Below are 12,500 nucleotides of genomic sequence, written 5' to 3' on the forward strand. Positions count from 1 at the left end.
AAATTGTCATTACTTATTCATTAAGTCCACTTACAGGTTTAAATTACAATGGGTTTACTCATTTTTTAAAAGGTAAAGTCAATTAAGCTATAACATATGTTGCATAGACAACTTGATAGTGTGGTTTTCCACACCCACCGAATTAATTGACAGTCGAGTATTAACATGTCTCCATAGTAAAGTATAATCATGTCCACAGAACTGGATTTGCAAAGAAACTGGGTTTAAAAGATTTGATCCAACTTTCTGTGATCAGCTGCAGCTCAGTTATGAGTTTAACAAGTTTAAAACATTTTTAAAACAGTGTGTGTTTGTAATAAAGAAAAGACAGTAAAATTTCTATGTAATTCTTAACCACTGGAATCACCACAGCCACATAGTGTCAGTACAACCAAATACGTCCAGCAACAATATACAAGAGCAAAAACAGCGCAAAGATAAACGGCGTATGTGTACTGCGAACTTTGTAACAGCATTTGTGTGTGACTCATTTCAGAAAAGCTTGAATAAACTCCACTACAAATACATGAAATAAACTTACTTGGTATTTTAGACTAATAAGCTGTATTTCAGCTTCATCTGTGTCTGTCTCTGTCACTGACGGCTGTTTATCTAACGTAATGCATGAGAAGCAGACATGCTTGTGGGAATGGTGGGCGGGGGGTAACCAGCTCATTTACATTTAAAGCCACAGGCTACAAAAACAGCTACACCGTGTTCTGAGTCAAAAATGGGCATGTTTTGCATGGTATAATAAATAGTCTGATGGGCATTTTGAGCTGAACCTTTACAGACACCACAGACACTACTCTGGAGACACCAAAGATGTATCTTACATCTTGTAAAATGGGTCAATATATGTGCCCTTTAAATTGTTCTTACATGACTGTCCCCTTCACTTTACTGGGCATTAGGATTCACACAAACCGCAGGTTGAGCACCCCCTGCTGGCCTCACTAACATCACTTCCAACAGCAACCTAGTTTTCCCATGTGGTCTCCCATCCAGATATTGACCAGGCTCAGCCTTGCTTAGCTTCAGTAAGTAAACGGTCTTGGGCTGCAGGGTGATATATGCATTATTAAAATTATTACTACCTTATTTACTAAATTTATTTACTAAATTTACTAATATATATATATATTAGTAGTGCTTTCGCCTCACAACAAGAAGGTCGCTGGTTCGAGCCTCGGCTAGGTCAGTTGGCTAGGTCAGTTGGCGATTCTGTGTGGAGTTTGCATCTTCTCCCTGTGTTTGCGTGGGTTGCGTGCTCCGGTTTCCCCCCACAGTCCAAAGACATGCGGTACAGGTGAATTGGGTAGGCTAAATTGTCCATAGTGTATGTATGTGTGCGAATGAGTGTGTATGGGTTTCCCGGTGATGGGTTGCAGCTGGAAGGGCAAACATATGCTGGATGAGTTGGCGGTTCATTCCGCTGTGGCGACCCCAGATTAATAAAGGGACTAAGCCGAAAAGAAAATCAATGAATGAATGTATCAATTCACAAATAATACACCACGGTTACTATGTTTTGAGGATCTCATAAATTATAAACAACAATAGAGCACATATAGCAGATTCTGGTCTTGCTTCTTGGCCTTGTCACAAGAAGATACAAGCAACATTGTATTACAGTATTGTCCTTTGGCTGTGTGTAAAAATGGCGCTTCCTTTGTTGTTGTTCCCATAGCTTGTTAGTTATAAGTAACGATTCTCTGTAAACCAATAGCGTTGAGCTGTGAGTCTAGCCCCAGCTTTTGGTACCATACTGTTGTGCTAAACTGTAAAAACATCCTTAAATGAGCAGTTTGTCATATTTTTTGATTCATATTTTTATTTTCCCCCATTTATTTATGCTTTTGAATTGTATTATGGGACCTTGGTCTTTTTTCCAACAACGTTTAACCTTGAAAAGTTTAAAAAGGGACTTTTAGTAACATTTTTAATAGTTTAAAGTGATTTAATAGTTTAAAGTGATTAAAAGTGACCTTATGAAAGTGTCCCCAAAAAGGGGTATGGTATAATTCACTCTTAAAATCTGACAGTCGAAATGGAAATAAATGTGCACTGTATTGTAATGTACCGAACCATATCGCCCAATGGAAATGACAAAAGAAACAACATTGTAAATAAGTGATGTAGATCTTAAATATTCAGAAATGTTTGATTATACAGATACAGAATGGTTGTCATGCTCCCTTGAAAGTGGATCTAAAACCATGTCACAACCGATTTCCTTCGAATGAAGAAAAAATATTACCATCTAATCCACTAATAATATAATTACTAAAATGACTATATAATATAATATAAAAATGGCGCTTCGTTTGTAGTCGTTCCCATGGCTTGTTACTTATAAGTAACGATTTTCTGCAAACCAATAGCATTGAGCTGTGAGTCTAGCCCCAGCTTTTGGTACCGCACTGTTGTGCTACACTGTAAAAATATCCTTAAATGAGCAGTTTTTCGTATTTTTTGATTCATATTTTTATTTTTCCCCATTTATTTCTGCTTTTGAATTGTATTATGGGACCTTGGTCTTTCCAACAACGTTTAACCTTGAAAAGTTATTAACATTTTTAATAGTTTAAGATAATATATTGTCTGGGTTGGTGTTGTATATTACACTACAAACACCTTGTAATAAACTGCCAGTACATTTTCTGTTATTTTACAGACATATTGCTCTGTATATTAATTCTTATACAGTATGTTACTTCAAACTACTAAAATGTCACTAAAAGTCACTTTGTTAAACTGCAGAGTTGAATTTTCAACATCAAAAGTCGACAGAGCAGAGATCAACATCCAATAATGCAATTCACAACTGTAAATAAACAGAAAACACTTGTGACAGATTTAACAGATATATTTTACATTGTACCCTTAAAAAAGTGTATACAGTATGGGGGATACAGTATGATTCACTTTTAAAATCTGACAGTCGAAACGGAAATAAATGCGTACCATATTATAATGTACCGAACCATATGGCCCATTGGAAACGACAAAAGACACAACATTGTAAATAAGTGATGTAGATCTTAAATACTCAGAAATTATACAGATACAGAGTTTTTTTAATGCTCCCTTGAAAGTGAACCCAAAACCAGTTTCCTTCATAAAAATAAAAAATGCTGCTTTGTCACATTGATTTCACACGTTGATTTACAACTGATTTCCTTCAAACGAAGAAAAAAAAAAACGAATTAGCTTATTTCAGATTGCGAGAGAGACATTTTTCAGGACCAAATGTCAACAAACTGCCCACTGCATGTTCTTTGCATAACAAAAATAAACTCAACCGTCTCTCTCTCTCTCTCATTTAGATGAAGGCTCTGTTACTCAAGCTGCCCTCGAGACTCTGAACCCTAAAAATGATCCTGTCACATGCTCCCTTATTGGACCAGCCATGACTTTGTCACAGAGTAGATTATCAACGTGAGCGCATGTTTTCCCAGCATGCTCTAGTCTCGTACACCTCCACTTATTAATCTTTAAGACAGGCACGAAAATGGAATTGCTGCAAATAACAGCCAGATTAGACATTCAACAAACATGATTAATGGCTGCGGGACACTCCCAATGTTGGTGGAATATTAACCACATCACGCATTTTACGTTTCCATTACGCTGTACGACTATCGCATGCAACAACGCCCACTAACGTTAAACAACAATACCCGCAAGACTGGCGCGTGTGTTTATCTGCTCGCTCTCTTGAGTGCCGACAAATTGTTTCCAATCAGTGATGACATTCTGATTGATCTCAACAGGATACAACTTCTAATATTACCTTGTTGTCGATGGGATGAACTGAGCAGGGAATGCATGCAGGGTAGCATTAAGAGATTTTAGAAATGTTAAAACTTAATCACAGATAGGGAAGCAGACACACAGACTATTTCAGTCTACACCTACAGCGCAGTGTACTTTTCAACCTACTGTTAATAAGCCAACACAGCTGACCTACATGAGTGAGATTACCTTTATCGTCCACACAACCATGGCCATCCTCCTCCTTAATTTCATGCTCCACATAGGGAGATTCTGGTGATGACATTAAGAAAAAGGAAAAGAAAATGATCTGAAATCGTTGAAACACCATAAAAAGGAATATACTATATATAACCAAACTTTAAAACACATTATAAGGCCTTATATAACCCAGTGCCTTATCAGCAATGAGCAAAATGACCCAATTTACTTTCATGAAAAGGAAAGGAAAGAAAAGAAGAGAAAAGAGATGGAAAATAAAGGAAAACACAAATCAAAACAAAAACCAAAATTCAAAAACAAACAAAACAAACAAAAAAACAACAACAAAAAACAAACAAAATGAAAAACAAAACATAACAATATAAAACAAAACCCAAGACACAAAAAAAAAACAAATTAAACAAAACAAAAAACACAAAACAAAACAGACAAAATAAAAAAACATAAATCAAACAGCAAATCAAAACAAGACAAGAGACAAAACAAAACAAATTAAACAAAACAAAAAACACAAAACAAAACAAACAAAAAACAAACAAAATTAAACAAAACAAACAAAAAAACTAAACAAAACAAACAAAACATAAAACACAAAACAAAACAAACAAAACACAAAAGAAACAAAAACAAACGACAAACAAAACAAAATCAAAACAAAAAACACAAAACAAAACCCAAAAGACAAAAACAAAACAAAACAAAACAAATCAATGCTTTTAAATGCTTTATAAAATGTTCAGTAAAAACCTAGCATGAGCTCCGAGGTTAATTTATTGTACATGCTCAATTTCAGGAGGTCGATTATGCACACTAGTAGTGTTGAAGCTAGAACCCAATACACAATTGTAAAGTGCTTTGGGTGGATGGCAATACACAATAAATGCGCTATATAAAGGCGCATTACTGACTTAATTTTATTTAAAAAGACCAGTAAAAACATGCCTAAATACAGTGTATACTGTACAGCTATGTAGAAAATGAACTGGTTTTCCTGGATTTGTTGGGTGTGGTTTTGAGTAATACGTCAACATTTGTGTAACTTCAAAAATGTCTTGTGATGATTAAAGCTTTTTTCAGCTATTTTTTCAACAATTATTTCCATCTTTATTATTTATTTATTTATTTATATATATATATATATATATATATATATATATATATATATATATATATATATATATATATATATATATATATATATATATATAAACTCTTTCTCTCGTAATCTCTTTAATTTACAATATGTAATATGTACCAATTACAAAATCTAAATAGTACTAGCCATACCCAAATTCATAAACCTGTCAAACACAAAAACCTTAATCTCTGTCATTTTAACAAAAAATACAGCAGATATTAGCACCTTTATAAAGCTCCTTGCCTTCATATACAGTTAGAGTTCCTTTAATGTGTTTCCTCACTTTTTAAAGATACACAAAGGCACACCTGCACGTACACAAACATCTTTATGGGGACTTCCCATAGATGTAACAATGTTTATATTGTACAAACTGTATTCTATCCCCCTAGCCCAACCCTAAAATAGACCCACACAGGAAACAATCTGGCTGTTGACTGTCATGCATGTTTTCTTTTTATTTTGTACTTGACTTGTAATTACATGCATCTCTTTGCATAATAATAAATCAGTGACCACTAAACTTTAAAATGCAATTTATGCAAGTAGTTAGACAGTTATAAAGACCACAATTTCACTTACATTTTTACCCCAAAATGGCATATATTTACTAATTTTAGCTCTTTGAAAAAGTTTTCTATTCTCTTACATCATTTTATGCGAGACATAAAAACCTGATATATACACAAATGCAAACTTTTCATTGCCACATAACACATTTCTGCTATTCCAACCCAGGCTCATTATAGATACGTACCCTGTATATATTTCTGGAGAACGCAAAATATATCCCAGGAGGGACTTTTTTTTTCTTCAGTTTTTTTTTTTTCGTGAATCCACCAGAGGCCACTGTGTCCGCTTTTTCAGATCTCAAATTTCTCTCGCGAGTGCCTTTCGCGCCTGCTGTTCTCACGTAAATCCACCAGAGGCCACTATTGACTGACTGACTGACTGACTGACTGACCGAACGACCACCTAATGCACCACCCACTCCTTTTTCTAAACCCAACCGATAGTGTTTTCAAAAGCACCGATTGTCCCGTTCACCCCCTTCCTTAAACCCAACCAACAGTGTTTTCAAAAGCAATCCAGATAAAGAAAAGCCGCCTGATTTTTGAACACGCTTTCACACTTATTTACTTGTTTGCTTAATTTTTTTTGCCTTTTGTTTTTGTTTTACCTCCTTTCTGGAACCATTCTTTGTCAGACTTTAACCCGTTGTCGCAGTCAACTCCACTCTGCGCCTCAAGTCCATCAACATAAGCGGCGAGCGACCGGGCAAACTGGTAACAGCAGAAAAGCTGTCCGTATGGAGGTAATCGGTCAGTTGGTAGGGTGAAAAGGAAGCCATCGGCAGAGTCATCCCGGCCCGTATCGTTCATTTGAAGGACGAAATGCAGCCATATGTACCTCTAGCTACATAATTTGGGCTCTCCAGAAATGTATACGGGGGTACATTTTCACAATAAGCCTGTGTTGTGCTATTCCCTGAATTTCTGTTTTCTTTTATAATTGTTTTACTGTTTTAATATCTCTAAACACACACACACAAGGAACAAACCTCATCCATCATTACATCCTCTCTCTGCTAAAACCTAGTAACCTACTGCACTGGATCTACAGGGATCTTTCTTCATTCTACTGGTGGTCTGAAGTCTCACTGGTTCTGTCTGACCTGAAGCAGTCTGGAGACTCACGGCAGCACACACAGCTCTACTCTAATGAATTTACCTTCCTCTTCACTTTCCTTGATGGACTCTGCCAGAGAGAGACAACACACATACATCAGAGCTCTGCCACAAGACAAAGTGTGTGTGTGTAGTGCTGCTGATTTCACTAGTGTGTGTGTTTTGCTCTAGACTACTGTGACTGTACTATCGGTATCTACTGAATATCAAATCAGAGCTATGAACAGGACAAGGGGGAGATAAATGGGCTTCATGTTTACCAAGCTTGATCTCCTCATAAACATTCTCCTCTGTCAGAAAATGAAATAGGAACAGGGGAAAAAAGAGAGTCAAGGTAAAGACAAGGTAAAGGGCTGAAGGAAAAAATAACAGATATTGTCATAGAAGTAGAAAGAGACAAAGTGTTAGATGTGTTATTGACAACTCAGCTCATTCTGAAAACGTACCGCTATATACATTTCTGGAGAGCGTCAACTACATCCCAGGAGCTACGTTTTCTTGCAGTTTTTGTTTTCGCGAATCCACAAGAGGCTGCTGTGTACGCTTTTTCAGATCTCAAATATTTTGTTATATAATATTGTTTTAGCATTTTCCTTATCGCGCGCACAACAGTATTCTGGTAGTGATTTCGCTGCTTTCTTCGGGGTTAATTATCCCGATTGCAACAGAGAAATTCTGTAGCCTGTAATAGACTGTAATATTGTAAGGAAAAATCTCTGTAGACTGATGGCATTTCATGTCACGTTCAGCCTTATAATCTTAAAATGTCAGCAAAATCACCCGTTTTGTCATTAATTTAAACATTAGACTAGAGAATCATTTAAATACTTGCTCTAAAGTGACGTTGGTGAATTAGTAATGGCTCCTGCTGTTCTGACATCAGCTGCGGATGTGAATGAATGGCAGAAGAAAGTAGTTCCTAATACATAAGGGTTGTATGACTCTCCGTATTTTATAACATTTTTTATATACATGATTGTTCCATTGAACTGTTATATAAATTCAATATCACACTCATAGCAATGCGATGTGGCTGTATATCGGCACTGGTGGGACACTAAGGGACTTGGCCTGCCAACGCATGCCCACCAGTGCTGATATACAGCCATATCGCACTGCTATGAGTGTGATATTGCACATACACACATATATATATATATATATATATATATATATATATATATATATATATATATATATATATATATATATATATATATATATATATACATACATATATATATACATATATATATATATATATATATATATACATACATATATATATATATATACATATATATACATATATATATATATATATATATACACATACATTTCTATATACATTACAATTAGTACAGGTCACAAGAAATGCTTTTATCTTTTGCATTGAAAGACAAAGAAACTCCACCTATATTTTGAACACTATAGGTGAATACTCTTCCTATTATTTTATTTTCACAAAAAAATTATTTGACTTGCATGAAATATGCTTTCTTAACATTTAAGACCATTTCTTTTTTTTTTTAATTTGACGCATTTTCCCCAAAATGCACAGTAAAAATATATTCATAAATTAGCAGTTTTACATATTTTATGATTCATGTTTTTATTTTTTTTATTTTCACACCTTTATTTATGCTTTTGAATTGGATTATGAGACCTTGATCTTTCTTTCAACAACTTTTAACCTTGTAAATTTTGAAAAAGTGACTTTTATTAACATTTTTAGTAGTTTAAAGTGAAATATTGTCTTGGTTAGTGTTGTATATTACACTACACAAACCTTGTAAAAAACTGCCAGCACATTTTTTTTTTTTTGTTATTTTACAGACATATTTCTCTGAACGTCTTTTTTTTTTATACATTATATTTTTTCAAACTACTAAAATGTCAATGAAAGTCACTTTGCTAAAATGTAAAGGTAAATTTTCAACATCAAAAGTCAACAGAGCTGAGATCAACATCCCATAAAGCAATTCATAACTGTAAATAAATAGAAAACACTCACGAATCACAAAGTACGGAGGCTATTAATTAACAGATATTTTTAACAGTGTAGGCTTTCTTGCTTTTGAGAATTTTTACCTGTAATATTTTTATGTCTTACTGAAAATAACCATTATACTTAAGTTTTTTTTAAATAATAATACTCAGAAACATAGGTACATCAAAGTGTCTGAAATTGACGAGCTAAAAAATAAAGAATAAACACACATACAAAGTTTTCTTATACCCATTTTCATCTTCTTATGATGTAACATCATAGCAGGGAAAATTGGTAACACACACACATAGACACACACGAAATCATCTTCTGCAATCATATCAATCACATACTGAGCTTGAGATGTGACTTTACCCTCAATCTGCCCTAAAACCCTGCACTAAAAATACCATTCTCCAGGAGCTGATCTGGAGCCTGCGAGCGGGAAAGATTTCCAGCCCTCATCCGTTTATCATCTGCGACCTCAAAGCAAGGCTGAAGTTGGTAAGCTCCAATGAACTGAAGCCACGCAGTCCAAATGCATTTCACATCTGTATGAGGCACAGGAGCATCAACACATTCCCAGAAGAGCATGCTAAAGGTTATCAACCTGAAGTCACAAGCAGAGCTTCATTCAGTCCTCAAGGTCTCACAGATATTTGTGCACCCAAATGTGATATTTATCAGCGAGTGAGAGTCTCCGAAGCTAAACTACGGGGATTAAAGGGAAAATGCTCACACTGGGGTTTATTTAGCAGTGATAATACACAAGCTGCATTCTTGTGCGTACATACTGTAAAAACATTCTCATGCAAAGTCTCTGGATTGTTCTTGTAATGTGTTGAAAATAACATTAATACACACTCAAACCATGTGTGTATAGATGTATAGATATAGAGTTCATATTACATAGAAAGATATTATAGAAAACTACTAAAAAGACTGGGGTCAGTAAGAGTTTTTTTAAAAGAAATTAAACTTTATTCAGCAAGGCTGTATTAAATTGATCATGAGTGTCACTACCTGACAAAGCCTTGTCGTCTATCCAAGATTTAGGAACAACGAATAATAACTTGACTTCTAGTTGACCATTTGGTATCAGAAGTGGCTTATATGAAAGGCCTCTAGATTATGCTTATTTTACCAAAATAAAATATGATCATGCCTTGATTTTTAATTATTTAATTAGGACAGTAAGGTTTGACTTTGCTTAGACAAAAGTCTTAACAGAAATAACGTACAGTATAGAATATAAAGTCATGCTGCAGTGGAAAAAGAATGAATATTGTGTGAGCTTGGAGTTGTGTGAGCTATATCCCATGAGCTTGGAGGACTGCATCCATACATCTCTGCAATGACTCAAATAACTTATTAATAAAGTCATCTGGAACGGCAAAGAAAGCGTTCTTGCAGGACTCCCAGAGTTCATTAAGATTCTTTGGATTCATCATCAATACCTCCTCCATCTTACTCTAGACATGCTCAATAATGTTCAAGTCTGGTGACTGGGCTGGCCAATCCGAGAGCACCTTGACCTTCTTTGCTTTCAGGAACTTTGATTTGGAGGCTGAAGTATGAGAAGGAGCGCTATCCTGCTGAAGAATTTGCCCTCTCCTGTGGTTTGTAATGTAATAGGCAGCTCACCCCCATACTAAATGTAACCCCAAACCATGATTTTTCTTCACCAAACTTGACTGATTTCTATGAGAACCTTGGGTCCGTGTGGGTTCCAGTAGGTCCTGTTCAGTATGTGTGATGATTGGGATCCAGTTCAACAGACGATTCATCAGAAAAATCTACCTTCTGCCACTTTTCCAAATGATCAGTTAGAAGTCAAGTTATTATTCGTTGCTCTTAACACTGGGATCGACGACAAGACTTTTGTCAGGTAGTGTATATATAGTGTTAGATAATGTTTCTGTTTTTAAAGAAACCTTCATTTGGACTCTCTATTGTAAATTATATGAAATGTCCGTTTTTGTTTTCTTTTCCAACATTTTATCAAATAATATGTTAATATTGTGTTTTACATTTTAGACAAAATGTTGTATATTGTGTCTTTTTTTCCTGTTTCACCCACAAAAAAATATCCCAGAGCTAAAGCAGATTATTTGTGCATCCCTGCAGTGTTTTGTTCCTAAATGAATCCAATTGTGAATGACTCATTTGAGTTAATGATTCAACAGTCCGTTTATGAAGACAGTAACTGGCTAAGTTTCTAAACAGATCATGCATTTTGTTTGAATGACTCAATGAATCACTCATTTAGCAGTTTCGGTGTTTACAAATAGTTTCAAATACATATATTAACCATTAAAAATTCAAAAATAAATGGTCTATACTGCTAATTTTTAGGTTACATTTACATTTAGGGTACACCACTGTTTGTACAGATAGCATTACTGAAGCTGAAATTTAGATATTGTTTTCCCAGCAGTGACTCCTACATTAATGAACATCGGTGAGATATGGTTATGAATATATCAGAAGCTGGGAGCCAAAGAGAAAGACAGACTGGAGACTGTTCGCTCTGTCTTCATAAGGTTACAGAGGTGCTACAAGAACTGAAAGGCCACAGGAAATGGGAATATTTTTGACATATGGTGTTGTTACGTCAAAGATGCATCGTGTGTCCTGCATATGGTTTGTCCTGGCAGTTTCTTAGCTGGCACATGCTAAATGCTGTCATGGTGCCACCAGATTATAACAGCAACTCCATCTATTCCGGCATGTGCATCTTGGCACTTCAGTAGGACTAATGCACCTGCTGCCCAGCACAGAATTTGAGTCAGCAACCCTTTACAAGGCATGTAAATCACTTACACATGCAAGCAAATTTCATCTAAGTGACTAAATATTGTTGTTAGCACTGGTTAATAAACTGTTTATTTAATCCACCAATTATTGAGTTAGAAGTAGGTATGCACAATGATTTTAAAGTATTACTACTAGTCTATAAATCACTAAAGGGTCTAGGACCTCAATACATTACAGATAATCTCACTGAATACAAACCTAACAGATCAATCAGATCATTAGAATCAAGTCAATTAGAAATTCCAAGAGTTCAGTCAAAGCAAGGTGAATCTGCCTTCAGCTACTAACAGTGCCCCCCCGCTGCTGGAATCAGCCTTTAGAAACAATCAGATGTGCTCCAACATTAGGTACATCCAAATCAAGACTTAAAACACATCAGATTAGCTGTGCCTTTACCGAATGAGCACTGTGCTCATTCGGTAAAGGCACAGCTAATCAGATGTGTATGTGTTTCTTTTCTGTTGTATTCTTTTTAATCTGTTTTTAATCATTTTTAATTGTTTTAATGTATTTTATTTTAGTTTCTTTTATTTTTGTTTATGTAACACAATTTCAATCACTGCTTGTGTGCGCGCTGGTGACGTTTCTCTGTAAACCAATAGCGTTCAGCTGCGCGTCTTGCTCCACCTTTTGGTACCCTGTTGTCATTCTAGGTATCCTTTAGAAAGGGTACCCAAAAAGTGGTACAGTGCGGTTCACTTTTTGGTACCTTTTGAAAGTGGAACCGGCCATAAAAGTGTACCGTACCATACCATACTGTATCGTACCACTCAATAAAAACGGGTCATAAGTATCGTGAGCAACTTCAGAGCCATAATAGGGTCTACTGGTTACAAATGAAGGAAACTATAATCCATTACACAGAGGC

General features: G+C 35.4%; 1 protein-coding gene across 1 annotated transcript in view; it reads right to left on the reverse strand.

Moving 5' to 3' along the window:
- The window catches only part of shank3a (SH3 and multiple ankyrin repeat domains 3a), a 320,891-nt gene that overhangs the window by 133,816 nt on the left and 174,575 nt on the right, over positions 1-12,500 (reverse strand). The window lies entirely within an intron of this gene.

Source organism: Danio aesculapii, chromosome 18 (genome assembly GCF_903798145.1).
Source record: "Danio aesculapii chromosome 18, fDanAes4.1, whole genome shotgun sequence".
NCBI lineage: Eukaryota > Metazoa > Chordata > Actinopteri > Cypriniformes > Danionidae > Danio > Danio aesculapii.